At 35.9% G+C, this 15,648-nt stretch overlaps 1 non-coding gene across 1 annotated transcript; it reads left to right on the top strand.

Moving 5' to 3' along the window:
• The first annotated feature begins 1,677 nt into the window (after positions 1–1,677).
• On the top strand, positions 1,678–1,785 carry LOC113713119 (small nucleolar RNA R71). Its single transcript, XR_003453449.1, has one exon. It is a non-coding gene; the product is annotated as a small nucleolar RNA R71 (small nucleolar RNA).
• Positions 1,786–15,648: the final 13,863 nt, after the last annotated feature.

The raw sequence follows: 15,648 nt of genomic DNA, 5'->3' as shown, positions 1-15,648 counted from the left end.
CATAAACATTACCCTATTTATAAGGTATTTGAATATCCAGATACTTAGCCAATTCTTCAATCTCTTCACAAGTTCCCTTTTGCATCCCTAAATTCGTCAAACAAAACTCAAGAGGGTCAAAATCAAAGTTGATTCGGCTCAACTCTTAGGTTAGCTTATTAATATTGCCAATAGAACAAGCATGATTGGTAAAAGAAGGGAATTTTTTTATTTCATTCAAATTAAATTTTACATCCTCTTCACCTACTTGAAACTTAAGTTTGCCATTTTTAATATCAATAATAGTACCTGCAGTTGTTAAAAATGGTCTACCAAGAATGATTGGCATAGACATATTTTCTTTCATATTTAATATCACAAAATCCACGAAAATGATAAATTTATACACTTTAATCAATACATTCTTCAATACTCTCAATGCATATCTAATCGACTTATCAGCTAACTGCAAGGTAATATGAGTGTGTTTTATCTCATGCAAACCTAATTATCTAGTCACCGTTAAAGAAATTAATGATACACTAGCACCAAAGTCACATAATACTATAGAAAATTCAATGTTACTGATAGTCCGTGGTATAGAAAAACTCTCTGGATCCTTCAATTTCCTCTATCTAGGCATGATGTCTTTTAAAAACTTCGCATATGAAGAAATCTATAAAATAGTATTGACAGGGATATTAATATGTAATTGTTTAAAAATTTTAATAAAATTTTCAAAATCTTTATCAAACTTATTTGATTTGAACTTTTGAGGAAATGACACCGCCGGAAGTATTGGAATGGCAGTGGAAGATGAGGGTTGATCTTCACTTTACCTTTCCCTGCTATCCTCCCCTACATTTGACTCTTGGTTCTCTCTCTCATTTTTCTTTTCTGCACTCTCAATTTTCCTCTTACTTTCAATCACCGGAGGATCTTCTAATTGTTTGCCACTACGAAGAGTAATGGCTTTAACATGCTCCCTCGGATTCACCTCCATTTTACCCAGTAATTCTCCTTAGTTTCTATTATTGATCGAATTAGCAATTTGACCTATTTGGACCTCTATATTTTTATACATCCTAATTAATTGGTCCAATCTCCCTTCTATTCGTTCAAATCTCTCCGAGGTGTCTTTGGGCAGTTTTTTCACCTCAATCTCTCAACCCGATTTAGTATCCGTTTATGGTTGCCTTGATTGGAATCTCAACAGATTAGTCGATCTTTGAGGATTGCTTTATTCTTTCTATCCAAAATTTGAATGATTTCTCCACCTCGGATTGTATGTGTTTGAATAGGGGTTATTTTAAGCATTTCGATTGTAATTATTGACAAATTGAACCTATTCAAAATCAACACACTCATTAGTGTCATGGTCATCCCCACATATAGAGCAATATGCAACATGTACATTAGATGAAGAATTCGGACCAACTCCAGATTGTCTACTTAGCAATTTTATCACATTATTCATTTGGGCACTTAACATATTTAGAGTGTCCATTTTGATCATACCTAGTTGGCGCCTAGAATTACCTTGCCCATTGGTAGTTGTTTGCCGCCATCTCTTCTATCAAGTTTTGAGTTTCTTGGGGTGATTTATCAATTAAAACTTCACCAGCTGCTGCATCAATAGTAATTTTAGTAGAGAAAGATAAACCATTATAAAAAATTTGAATGATGAGCCATTCGGGAAGTCCATGGTGTGGACATTTCAGTAGCAAACCCCCAAAACCTTTTCCACGGTTTATATAATGATTCATCATCTTATTGGCTAAAACTAGTAATGTCTATTCTAAACTTAGCCATTGTACTTGGTGGAAAGTATTTATTCAAGAGTGCTCTAGATAAATCATCCCAAGTAGTCAAAGTATAAGGAGCATGAAAGTGTAGCTAAATTTTAGCTTCATCTCTCAAAGAAAACGGGAACAATCTTAGCCTTATAGCATTTTCACTAACTCCGTTCATTTTAATTGTATTACATATGTCCAAAAATGTGATTAAGTATGCATTTAGATCATCTACGGGATTACCTCCAAATTGAGATTATTGAATCATTTGAATGAGTGATAGTTTAATCTCAAAATTGTTAGCATTTACTGTTGGTTATGCTATACTTGTTTGTGATCTTTGCATCTCCGGTAGAGTAAAATCTCTAAGAGTTCACATATTTGTTTCATTTTCCACCATTTCTTCTTCAATAGCGATTCCCTCTATATCTTGAACCTTTTTTTCCTTTTGTTGTGGTGTACGCTTTTTTTGTCTATGCAGTGTCCTTTCAATTTTCGAATCCAAAGATCCAACCACACGTAATATCTGGTGTATATACTACAAGCAAGCAGAAAAGAGATAATGTAGTAATTATATCATAAAAATAAATAAAAATTCTTAACCTATCTATTGGCAAAATTTAATCTAACTAATAAAGAAAATGTCTAAATTAATAAAGATTGTTAGGCTCTAATATTATCGCTCTCGGACAATGATGCCAAAAACTTGATGGATTTTCAATATAAGTGCAAGTTTAATCCAAAATATATCCGTTTGACTGCAAGTATATAAGTCAAATAGTAGTTTAGGACATATATCGAGTCAATTCCACGAGAAGCAACTATTATAAGTACTAGATCCTTTACTTACTCTATTATTTAGACTATCTATCGAATGAAGGCAAAAGAAATAACAATACTTGCTATCTAACTATTTTAACTAAATAACTTGCAAGATAACAATGAAAAAATTTCACTAAATACTTGAGTCTAAAGAGATAGAGTCCACTTATGGCGCAAAGATATAAGTGAATAGATTTACCTCTTGTTACTACTCTTGTTTAACTAGAGATTTATTTCCAAATTTCGCAAAACTCACTCTCATGATGTAGTGGTTTAGAATAGTTTAGTTTTTCCTATTCTCATGATGAATAACTAGATCTACTCTTTGTTCTTCATGAAATGCAAAGTTAATTCACTTAAGTGTACCTCTATTCTCATGAGTCTACTCCTTAAACTCCATTTATGTTGTTCCATCATTATTACCAATTTTCATTAGGTAATAATAACTAAAAACTTGTTATTGGTGATCAAGTAACAACAAGTAATAAGCATGTATAAATGGACAAGTTAATACAAGATGTAATAAGTGTAAATCATATTCACTTTATATCAAGTAGCCATAAGATTCATCTACTCTCTAGATCTAGAAATTTAGCTACTCGTGTGAAATAAGACAATAAAAAGCATAACTTCATTGCATGCAAACATAATGAATCACAAGTAAAGAGAAAGATAGAGAAAGCTTAGGCAGGATGATAAACAAGCTCCCAAATCTTGTATTTTTTCAACAAAATGAGTGATACAATGAATTCTCAAACTTTTTCTTACAACTTTCTAGCTAGAGAGAATGAGAAAAAACTAAAACTAATGTCTACCAAAAACTACCAACAATCCTCTCTCCCTTCAATGATTCTTGCATATGTATTGTTAAGAGAGTCAAAAGTGGTTAATGATAAGGCATAAAGTTTCTTTTCTCTTCCCTAAGGCATCTTGAGTATGTGCAGCTGAAATTCTGAGATAAAATTAAGCTGAAAAGTAGTGTGAAAATAGAGCAAGTTGCAGAACAAATTGCAGAAAGATAGGGGAGAATACGCGATCACTCAATACGTGACCTAAGGCCGCGTATTGAGATTGCGTATTGCTTTTTGGATTGATTTCTCAATTGTTTTCTGCTCCAATTCCTTATTAATCATCATACCCAGATGTTTGTTCATACAATGCACCATTAATACTTGCATTTGATCTTCTACTTTCCGAATTATCATTGAATCAAGAGCTAATGACTTCGAATCGAATCCATCTTGATCCAACGTTGAGAGTTCACCTCAATTCCTGCAAATATAACCAACTTCTGCACATTAAATTGCTCAAATGAAACTTGCAAAATTTCGAAGTTTAGGGATCAAGTTATATCTTAAATCATCCTAATTTATATCAAAAACACACACAAAATGCTACTAATATCCATATATACTAAACACGAAAGGACCCAAAATTTCCCTATTTTATTTTATTTTACTGGTTTAATTAATTATTTAGTTCGACTATTTAAAATCCATTTATATGGAAAAACGCCTTTTTTTATGTTTTTAAAATGTTTTGTTAAAAAAAGTTACTTTTCGAAAACTCGTTTAGTTCGGAACAACGAGTACATGTTTTTCGAGGCTATATTTGAATCGAAAGTATATTAATTTTGGAGAAGTAAGAATGATCAATAGTAGATTAAGAAAAGTTAATTTCAGATTTGAGGAGTTAAAACTCGACTCATGTGAGAACTCGCAAAATTTATTATTTTAAATTCCATTTCGAGCTTATTTAAAAATTTAATTGCCCATTTACTCCGAATATTATTTTCCAATCTATTTAGACCTAATTACAAGAGTTTATAGCTTCATTATATTTTTAAAGTGACTCGTTTCAAAATTTAATTTTTGGAAACTCGTTAAGTGAAAATAGCGAATACGCGATTGGAGTCAATTATCGATTCGAGAATATACTAAGTTTGGAAAATTAGAGACTTGCAGGATGGACTTAAAATAGATAATTTTATGTTTAAGTACTTAAGTGATAGTTATTAGTACTATCGTTATAAGAATTTCTTAGAAATTTCACTCTATCACGTATAAATCGGAAGTACGCGTTTTCACGTGCGCATTTAATTGAGGGCTTTTAGACCATTAGTTTGGGACAATTAAGAGTAAATAATATTAATATGATTATAAGTATATTGGAGGTTTAGTGCACTAGTGAAATAAACTCGAGAGAAATCGAGCACAAAAAGCGCGCGTACGCGCACTATTCCTAGTTGACGTTTGAAACAAACTTTGGCCAAATCTTAAAGCTTCTCACGGAAGCTTATTATCAGCAATTGCTCTTCTTTTTCTGCTCTCATCAGCCGAACAACAGAAGGAGAAGAGAGAGCTCCAAGCTTCAACTTTCTTCTTCAAATTCCACCATCAAACTTCCTCTGTTTCACTTCAAAATTTGACCGCACCTAGCTTAACTCTTGGAGATTACATCTAGCTAAGAAAAGGGGGAGCTTTTCACGGTTTTCTTGGCCAAGGAGAGGACCAAAAATTTCTGTTGTACACATCAAAGCAAGTAGGTAACGATCAAACCTCGGAAACTTAATTTATGGAAGTTCTAGTGCACCTTTAAACTCTTACTTGCATATGGGTAGTTTGTTTTGATGGAAAATTTGGTTGTGTGGGCTCTATGAACTCCCACCCTTGTCTTGATGGCTGATGTGATGATTGATGATGGATTTAATATTGGTTTAGTGCACAAAAGGGTAGATTAATGGTGTATTATTAGTAGAAACTTCAAGGAATGCATGGAGTAAAAAGTTTCGATTCTGCCCCTGCTTTGAACGTACCTATTTCTGCAGAATTTTGGGGATTTAATGGCTGGTATATGATGTTTATATGTTGTATAGATGGTGTACAAAATTTCATTGAAAAATATTGAGGTTTGGTTGGGCAAATGAATTAATTTCGTGAAGGTAGCAGACCTGGAAACTGTTCCCGTAATGCTCAAACCAGCTTTCTTGTTTCGTCCATAACTCTGTGCTCCGACGTCGAAATCAAGTGCCATCAGAGGCATTTGAAACTAGACATTCCCACATTTCCAACGGTATAAAATACACATTCTGGTTCCATGTATGTGAGCCGAACCAACCTTTTAAATTCGGCTGTTCTGTTTCTCTGTTTTCCTGGATTGAAATGCTGAGGCTGCAACTTGTGGCTCGAATTCGAGCTAGTTGTGTGCCGAATTTCAAAATGATTTCTTCTGTGACTTTTTAGCTCTATGAACTTATTTTCCAATTCCATAAACCATGCCCAATTCTGAGTTAAGTTGAGTGATTTATGATCAAAATACGGAACCTGCCCTGCTCTTGAAAACCCTAACTTTTGGACAGATTTGATGCAAGGCTTGGTGTAGACTTGCTAACTGAATATTTTGGTGCTAAACACTTATGAAATGTGCCATGAATGTTCCTTAGGCTTTTCCTACACTAATGAGCCATGTTTGAGGAATTTGTCCTTGACCAAATGTTTGGAATGGAAAACAAAAGGGCTCAAGGCAGTTTTGTCTTAGGATTTTCGAAACTTTGGTTGTTTGAGTGACTACCTTCCCGAAGGTATTTTTCTATGAAATTTGATAGAGAGATACACTTTATATAGGAGTATTATACTGCCAAATTTTGTACCAATCCAAGTCCATTTCGATACCTAACTAAAGTCCCAAATTTGGAAGCTCAAATCTGGAAATTTGTTCACCAGTTTTGAATTTTTCCCTAACTTTGAGCTACCGTATCTCGGTGCTCGAAACCCCGATTCTTGATCCGCTTTTTCTGTTAAAAACCTTACTTGCAACTCTAATTGAGTTACAGATTTCAGAGGCTAGCTCGTAACGTGTGAATTTTTCCGAATTTCCAAAGTTAGCGAAAAACCAACCCCAACACAACCTTAAGTACTCTGAAACAGTAACTTTGAGCCCATTTTTGAATATCTTTCATTTAGAATCATGGAAAAGTGTCTTCTAAGAACTTTTAGTACTTTCTAAGAGGTTTCCAACGGTATCAAGTTTTCCAATTTTGGACTTGTGTAGAGTGAGATACGATTTTTCAAAGACTCGTATCAAAACGGAAATTTTTCGAATTCTAAGAAAATGGAGTTTTTCAAGTACTCCTTATTCCTTTAATATTTCTTGAACGTTTTATACTTGCTTTTTCAAAACGAAAACTCGATTACCGTGTACTTTAAGAAACTCCATTTAAATCTCGATTTACGAGTAATTGAGGTTCGTTTTCATAAAATTTTCTTAGATTGTACTAATGTACAATCTTTCTTGATAATTAGGATATATGAGTGATACTTCACTATTATGTGCTCAAGCGCACACAAGAGGAACTTCAAGAGGATCCCACGGTGGACGCTTGAATTTCGAATGCCGTTTCTTCTTGTTTACTTGGTGAGTGTCAAGTGCATGTTAAATACTTATGTAATTGAAATGTGAATTGTACAAGTGTTATACATGATACGTAAACTTGTTGAGACGAGTGTGTATTTTATCGCGCTCTTTCTGTTTTGGGGAATGCTACAGTGAAAATGTGCTATGTGAATTGATATTTGAATTGTGTGAAATGAATTGTTATAGGAATTAAGTGAAGTGTTGTTATTGCCAACCATATTTGTGTTGTGATGTCGAGTGGAGTGAGTCTCCTCGACTTATGTGTATATACGTGAGGACACCCTCGTTCTCTCTTTCCTTTAATTATGCAATACTTGTTACATGGATACACCTGATCGGTAACTGTTCATAGACATGTTTAACTCGTAAGCTCTGAGGGGAAGCATGTACCACACCGATTCGGGTGGGAGGTACCTCTCATCCCGACTCAGTGCTATACTCGGTTCCCTGAGCGATAATATGTACCACACCGATTCGGGTGGGAGGTACCTCTCATGTCGACTCAGAACCATAAACAATAATTGGTAATTGTACATGAATATGTTTAACTCATGAGCTCTGAGCGGATAGTATGTACCACACCGATCTGGGTGGGAGGTACCTCTCATACCGTCTCAGTGCTATAACTGGTTCTCGGAGTGATAGCATGTACCACACCGATTCGGGTGGGAGGTACCTCTCATGTCGACTCAAAACTATAAATAAGGTATAAGTCGATTGGAGCGATGTCTCATCGACCACTGAGCGATAACATGTACCACACCGTTTCGGGTGGGAGGTACCTCTCATGTCGACTCAGAACCATAAACGTGTAATCGATTCCCTGAGCGATAGCATGTACCACACCGATTCGGGTGGGAGGTACCTCTCATGTCGACTCAGAACCATACTTGAAAAAGTGAAATTCTACGGATTTGATTACCTAATCGGGTGATGGAATGTCATCACAAGGAAGTATTAGATTGAACTTTGACAAAACAAATAGAAATTAGCTCATAAGAGCTCTTGTATCTTATTCAAGGGTATCTTTGTATAAATTGTGAATCACCTGAATATTATAGCTCTTATTCTTGTGTAAGTGCTATTGTTATTTGGACTACGCGTGTTGCATGTTTTCTTAGCCTCACGAGCATTCGCTCACCCCGTTAGATTTGTTTTCTCTAACAGGAGCTGAAATGGAAGGAATTGTGGAGAGGTCGATTTGACGACCCTTTTGATTAGAATTTTGAATGTATTCGTTTAGACAACTTTTGGAAGCTGTATATTTTAGTAATGTAAGATATTTTGGTAACTTATGATGTAAGACTTGAACGATTATTAAGGAATTGACTTTCCTTTATACCTTCGACTTTTAGTATCGATCGGTTATTCTTAAGTTTGAAGGGAAATTGTACCGAGTCCTGGCGAGAGTTGGGCAGGCGTTCCGCGGACACCCTTGGGTTCGCCCTTGGGAGAAGTGGGGGCGTCACAGTTGGTATCAGAGCTTAGGCTTCAGATCTTTGTAGTGTATCCTAAACTTAAATGTTTAGGATGCCGGACTGTGGGACTGATTTGAAAGTTAAGTGACTATTTGTAGGGATGAAAATCAGAGCCACTTCACGTGATCTATGTCAAGGTTTGTAAAATCAAAATCGGGATCCTACGTAGTATCGATTTTAGTTTCACAGAATCGAATTGTAGGATCGTAAGATCCTACCCAAAGCTCCTAATTGCAATTAAAGGCTACAATTCTTTGATAAATTACAAATATACCACAAATATTTTCATTTACTTGCAAAATGGAGTTTCATATTTCACAAATTTACAAAAAATTGTAGGATCGTACGATCCTACGATCCTACACGATCCTACCGATCCTGCTACGATCCTACGCGATCCTACATAGATTAATATGATTTGCGACTCTAAATACGATCCGGATCGATTTTGGTTATCCGGATCGTAGGATCGTACGATCCTACGATTCGGATCGCGATTTTGACAACTATGATCTCTGCGTGGGGTGAGGTTGGGCCAAGTGGTGTTATGGTCCTTACTATGTGATTGAGTAAAGGTTTAAGTGCCCTTCTAGAAATGTAAGTTGTGAATCATGAATGTGATAGGTTGTAAAACCTTTATCTTGATCCTTGGAGGAAATTTGATATTTTTGTTGGGTAGGAATCTCGAATGTGGTGATTTACTCTTGGGACCAGTCGGCTCGAGTTGTGAATTACCTTATTTCGGATTCTTGTACCCGAGTGCTTGAGAGTTGAGGGCAATCCTAAGAATTTGAGATCTCCATTTGTGGGGAAATATGAATGAACCGATAGTTCACGTGAATAGTTACGGGAAACCAATAATCGTTTGGCTAAGAATGTAGAAAGTGGCTTAGATTTTGGATAGAATTTGGAATTTATAGTTATTTGAATGATGTGGTTTGGTATCATGGATTCTTCTAGTTTTACCCTAACTAGGTTTATGATTTTTCTCCTTTTGATCCTGCCTATGATAGTAAGGGTGGTGCACGCCGTGAGGTCTTTTGTAATTTGCCTGCATGTACTTTTGTTTTTATGGCGCTTAGTTGTCTGTCCTATATTTGACATACTTGACTTGCTTGTGATTTCTTGACTTGTACTGTGACCTTTGATATATTCAAAGAATCATGTTTTAATTCTAAATGTATTTGTAACTTGTATGTATATGTTGAACCCGCGTGAGAATCGAAAATGAGGCGGAGTTTGAGTTCGGATCTTTTCTTAGGATTAAGAATGAAAATTTGTTGTGAATTGGAGAGTAAAATGACCGAGATTTATGCAACATTAGAATTAGCTCTCGAATTAGAGGTGAAGAGTAATAAATGTGTTGGATCGAAGTTTATGCATATATGAACTTGCATGTTTATTTATCTTTCTTAAAAGTGTTTTCGAAAATATACGTCTATTCAAATGCAGCTCTTAACTTAAAACTTTGAGAGAATTTTTGAAATATCCTCCCTGTATATGTTATTTTATTATAGATGTGTTTTAGTATCCACACATTGAGTTGCATGATTAATCTTCTTAAACGTATTGATGATTGTGGTAAAAATATTATTTGAAATTTCTGATTAAGAAAATTTAGTTTCGGGCCATAAAGAAAAGTTTGTATCTTTAACTCTAGTTTTGAAATTCTGAATTGCATTTTGCCACATACATATCCAAAATACATTAAAACTCTCGATTTTATCTCGTATATTATGATTGACTTGATTTGGACAAAAATTTGATTGGTCGTTTGGGACAAAAGAAGTCAGGCCATTTCTAAAATTTTTAAATTTGAAAATTGAATGCTAGTAAATGGTTTTGGACAATTGAGTTTGAAAATTTTGATAAGCATGACTATTAAGGGGAAAATGATATTATCCTAAGTGTGAATTTCGTGGACGAAATTCTTTTAAGGAGGGGAGGTTGTGAAGACCCAAAATTTTCCTATTTTATTTTATTTTACTGGTTTAATTAATTATTTAGTTCGACTATTTAAAATCCATTTATATGGAAAAACGCCTTTTTTTTATGTTTTTAAAATGTTTTGTTAGAAAAAGTTACTTTTCGAAAACTCGTTTAGTTCGGAACAACGAGTACATGTTTTTCGAGACTATATTTGAATCGAGAGTATATTAATTTTGGAGAAGTAAGAATGATCAATAGTAGATTAAGAAAAGTTAATTTTAGATTTGAGGAGTTAAAACTCGACTCAAGTGAGAACTCGCAAAATTTATTATTTTAAATTCCATTTCGACCTTATTTAAATATTTAATTGCCCATTTACTCCGAATATTATTTTCTAATCTATTTAGACCTAATTACAAGAGTTTATAGCTTTGTTATATTTTTAAAGTGACTCGTTTCAAAATTTAATTTTTGGAAACTCGTTAAGTGAAAATAGCGAATACGCGATTGGAGTCAATAATCGATTCGAGAATATACTAAATTTGGAAAATTAGAGACTTGCAGGATGGACTTAAAATAGGTAATTTTATGTTTAACTACTTAAGTGATAGTTATTAGTACTATCGTTATAAGAATTTCTTAGAAATTTCACTCTATCACGTATAAATCGGAAGTACGCGTTTTCACGTGCGCATTTAATTGAGGGCTTTTAGACCATTAGTTTGGGACAATTAAGAGTAAATAATATTAATATGATTATAAGTATATTGGAGGTTTAGTGCACTAGTGAAATAAACTCGAGAGAAATCGAGCACAAAAAGCGCACGTACGCGCACTATTCCTAGTTGACTTTTGAAACAAACTTTGGCCAAATCTTAAAGCTTCTCACGGAAGCTTATTATCAGCAATTGCTCTTCTTTTTCTGCTCTCATCAGCCGAACAACAGAAGGAGAAGAGAGAGCTCCAAGCTTCAACTTTCTTCTTCAAATTCCTCCATCAAACTTCCTCCGTTTCACTTCAAAATTTGTCCGCACCTAGCTTAACTCTTGGAGATTACATCTAGCTAAGAAAAGGGGGAGCTTTTCACGGTTTTCTTGGCCAAGGAGAGGACCAAAAATTTTTGTTGTACACATCAAAGCAAGTAGGTAACGATCAAACCTCTGAAACTTAATTTATGGAAGTTCTAGTGCACCTTTAAACTCTTACTTGCATATGGGTAGTTTGTTTTGATGGAAAATTTGGTTGTGTGGGCTCTATGAACTCCCACCCTTGTCTTGATGGCTGATGTGATGATTGATGATGGATTTAATATTGGTTTAGTGCTCAAAAGGGTAGATTAATGGTGTATTATTAGTAGAAACTTCAAGGAATGCATGGAGTAAAAAGTTTCGATTCTGCCCCTGCTTTGAACGTACCTATTTCTGTAGAATTTTGGGGATTTAATGGCTGGTATATGATGTTTATATATTTTATAGATGGTGTACAAAATTTCATTGAAAAATATTGAGGTTTGGTTGGGCAAATGAATTAATTTCTTGAAGGTAGCAGACCTGGAAACTGTTCCCGTAATGCTCAGACCAGCTTTCTTGTTTCGTCCATAACTCTGTGGTCCGACGTCGAAATCAAGTTCCATCAGCGGCATTTGAAACTGGACATTCCCACCTTTCCAACGGTATAAAATACACATTCTGGTTCCATGTATGTGAGCCGAACCAACCTTTTAAATTCGGCTGTTCTGTTTCTCTGTTTTCCTGGATTGAAATGCTGAGGCTGCAACTTGTGGCTCGAATTCGAGCTAGTTGTGTGCCGAATTTCAAAATGATTTCTTCTGTGAAATTTTAGCTCTATGAACGTGTTTTCCAATGCCATAAACCATGCCCAATTCTGAGTTAAGTTGAGTGATTTATGATCAAAATACGGAACCTGCCCTGCTCTTAAAACCCTAACTTTTGGACAGATTTGATGCAAGGCTTGGTGTAGACTTGCTAACTGAATATTTTGGTAGTAAACACTTATGAAATGTGCCATGAATGTTCCTTAGGCTTTTCCTACACTAATGAGCCATGTTTGAGGAATTTGTCCTTGACCAAATGTTTGGAATGGAAAACAAAAGGGCTCAAGGCAGTTTTGTCTTAGGATTTTCGAAACTTTGGTTGTTTGAGTGACTACCTTCCCGAAGGTATTTTTCCATGAAATTTGATAGAGAGATACACTTTATATAGGAGTATTATATTGCCAAATTTTGTACCAATCCAAGTCCATTTCGATACCTAACTAAAGTCCCAAAGTTGGAAGCTCAAATCTGGAAATTTGTTCACCAGTTTTGAATTTTTCCCTAACTTTGAGCTATCGTATCTCGGTGCTCGAAACCCCGATTCTTGATCCGCTTTTTCTGTTAAAAACCTTACTTGCAACTCTAATTGAGTTACATATTTCAGAGGCTAGCTCGCAACGTGTGAATTTTTCCGAATTTCCAAAGTTAGCGAAAAACGAACCCCAACACAACCTTAAGTACTCTGAAACAGTAACTTTGAGCCCATTTTTGAATATCTTTCATTTAGAATCATGGAAAAGTGTCTTCTAAGAACTTTTAGTACTTTCTAAGAGGTTTCCAACGGTATCAAGTTTTCCAATTTTGGACTTGTGTAGAGTGAGATACGATTTTTCAAAGACTCGTATCAAAACGGAAATTTTTCGAATTCTAAGAAAATGGAGTTTTTCAAGTACTCCTTATTCCTTTAATATTTCTTGAACGTTTTATACTTGCTTTTTCAAAACGAAAACTCGATTACCGTGTACTTTAAGAAACTCCATTTAAATCTCGATTTACGAGTAATTGAGGTTCGTTTTCATAAAATTTTCTTAGATTGTACTAATGTACAATCTTTCTTGATAATTAGGATATATGAGTGATACTTCACTATTATGTGCTCAACCGCACACAAGAGGAACTTCAAGAGGATCCCACGGTGGACGCTTGAATTTCGAGTGCCGTTTCTTCTTGTTTACTTGGTGAGTGTCAAGTGCATGTTAAATACTTATGTAATTGAAATGTGAATTGTACAAGTGTTATACATGATACGTAAACTTGTTGAGACGAGTGTGTATTTTATCGCGCTCTTTCTGTTTTGGGGAATGCTACAGTGAAAATGTGCTATGTGAATTGATATTTGAATTGTGTGAAATGAATTGTTATAGGAATTAAGTGAAGTGTTGTTATTGCCAACCATATTTGTGTTGTGATGTCGAGTGGAGTGAGTCTCCTCGACTTATGTGTATATACGTGAGGACACCCTCGTTCTCTCTTTCCTTTAATTATGCAATACTTGTTACATGGATACACCTGATCGGTAACTGTTCATAGACATGTTTAACTCGTAAGCTCTGAGGGGAAGCATGTACCACACCGATTCGGGTGGGAGGTACCTCTCATCCCGACTCAGTGCTATACTCGGTTCCCTGAGCGATAATATGTACCACACCGATTCGGGTGGGAGGTACCTCTCATGTCGACTCAGAACCATAAACAATAATTGGTAATTGTACATGAATATGTTTAACTCATGAGCTCTGAGCGGATAGTATGTACCACACCGATCTGGGTGGGAGGTACCTCTCATACCGTCTCAGTGCTATAACTGGTTCTCGGAGTGATAGCATGTACCACACCGATTCGGGTGGGAGGTACCTCTCATGTCGACTCAAAACTATAAATAAGGTATAAGTCGATTGGAGCGATGTCTCATCGACCACTGAGCGATAGCATGTACCACACCGTTTCGGGTGGGAGGTACCTCTCATGTCGATTCAGAACCATAAACGTATAATCGATTCCCTAAGCGATAGCATGTACCACACCGATTCAGGTGGGAGGTACCTCTCATGTCGAATCAGAACCATACTTGAAAAAGTGAAATTCTACGGACTTGATTACCTAATCGGGTGATGGAATGTCATCACAAGGAAGTATTAGATTGAACTTTGACAAAACAAATAGAAATTGGCTCATAAGAGCTCCTATATCCTACTCAAGGGTATCTTAGTATAAATTGTGAATCACCTGAATATTATAGCTCACATTCTTGTGTAAGTGCTATTGTTATTTGGACTACGCGTGTTGCATGTTTTCTTAGCCTCACGAGCATTCGCTCACCCCGTTAGATTTGTTTTCTTTAACAGGAGCTGAAATGGAAGGAATTGTGGAGAGGTCGATTTGATGGCCCTTTTGATTACAATTTTGAATGTATTCGTTTAGACAACTTTTGGAAGCTGTATATTTTAGTAATGTAAGATATTTTGGTAACTTATAATGTAAGACTTGAACGATTATTAAGGAATTGACTTTCCTTTATACCTTCGACTTTTAGTATCGATCGGTTATTCTTAAGTTTGAAGGGAAATTGTACCGAGTCCTGGCGAGAGTTGGGCAGGCGTCCCGCGGACACCCTTGGGTTCGCCCTTGGGAGAAGTGGGCCGTCACAAAACACTTATTATTTGTTAGCTTCGTTTGTCTCATCAGCATTCAATTGCACATCATCTTCATTTGTCTCATCATCTTCTGGTTCCTTTGTAGCAGCACCCCTACTATCAGCTTTCTCTTCAACCACAGTTTCAACTTTAGGAGTTTTTCCTTGGATGTCTTCATTTTTTGGTTCATCTTCAATGGCATGGTTGTGAAAATCCTCACTTTTTGGTGCAACTTCAGCAACTTTTCCTTGCTTATTTGCAGAACCTTGCTCAACTTCAAGCCCTTTGCTACTATCCAAACCAGTGCTACACCCTTTACACCTATGTGAAGTTACTGGCTGCATGCCAGCATTTTCTCTTCCATCTTGATCCACTTCATCACCGTTGCCACCCTCTTGTATGATCACAACATCACTGTCTCTATCCCATGTAGCTTCATCTCTCTTAGCCAGACTTGAGTGTGCACCAAGCTGTAGGAATGAGCCCATCGGAGAACCTTCGCTTTCAATTGTTAGAAACACTTTTGCCACCTTATGTGGTGGTAATGTATTCACCGTGACCACACAATCCCAATCACACAAGCAGAAGAATAGGTTTGTATCCAATGTCACCCTGGCAATAGATAATACCACCCAAAACCAGCTTCTTTATCATACCCAAGTCTCTCTCCACCCTTGTCTAGAACTACCAATATCCACATTTCCAGGTTGCACCCATCTATAAAGTTAACCCTTCCCTCTAAGTACCGTTTGTTAGGAGAGTTTGTG

This window comes from Coffea arabica, chromosome 10e (assembly GCF_036785885.1).
Source record: "Coffea arabica cultivar ET-39 chromosome 10e, Coffea Arabica ET-39 HiFi, whole genome shotgun sequence".
In the NCBI taxonomy this organism is placed as follows: domain Eukaryota; kingdom Viridiplantae; phylum Streptophyta; class Magnoliopsida; order Gentianales; family Rubiaceae; genus Coffea; species Coffea arabica.
This window is presented reverse-complemented; position numbering and strand designations above follow the sequence as displayed.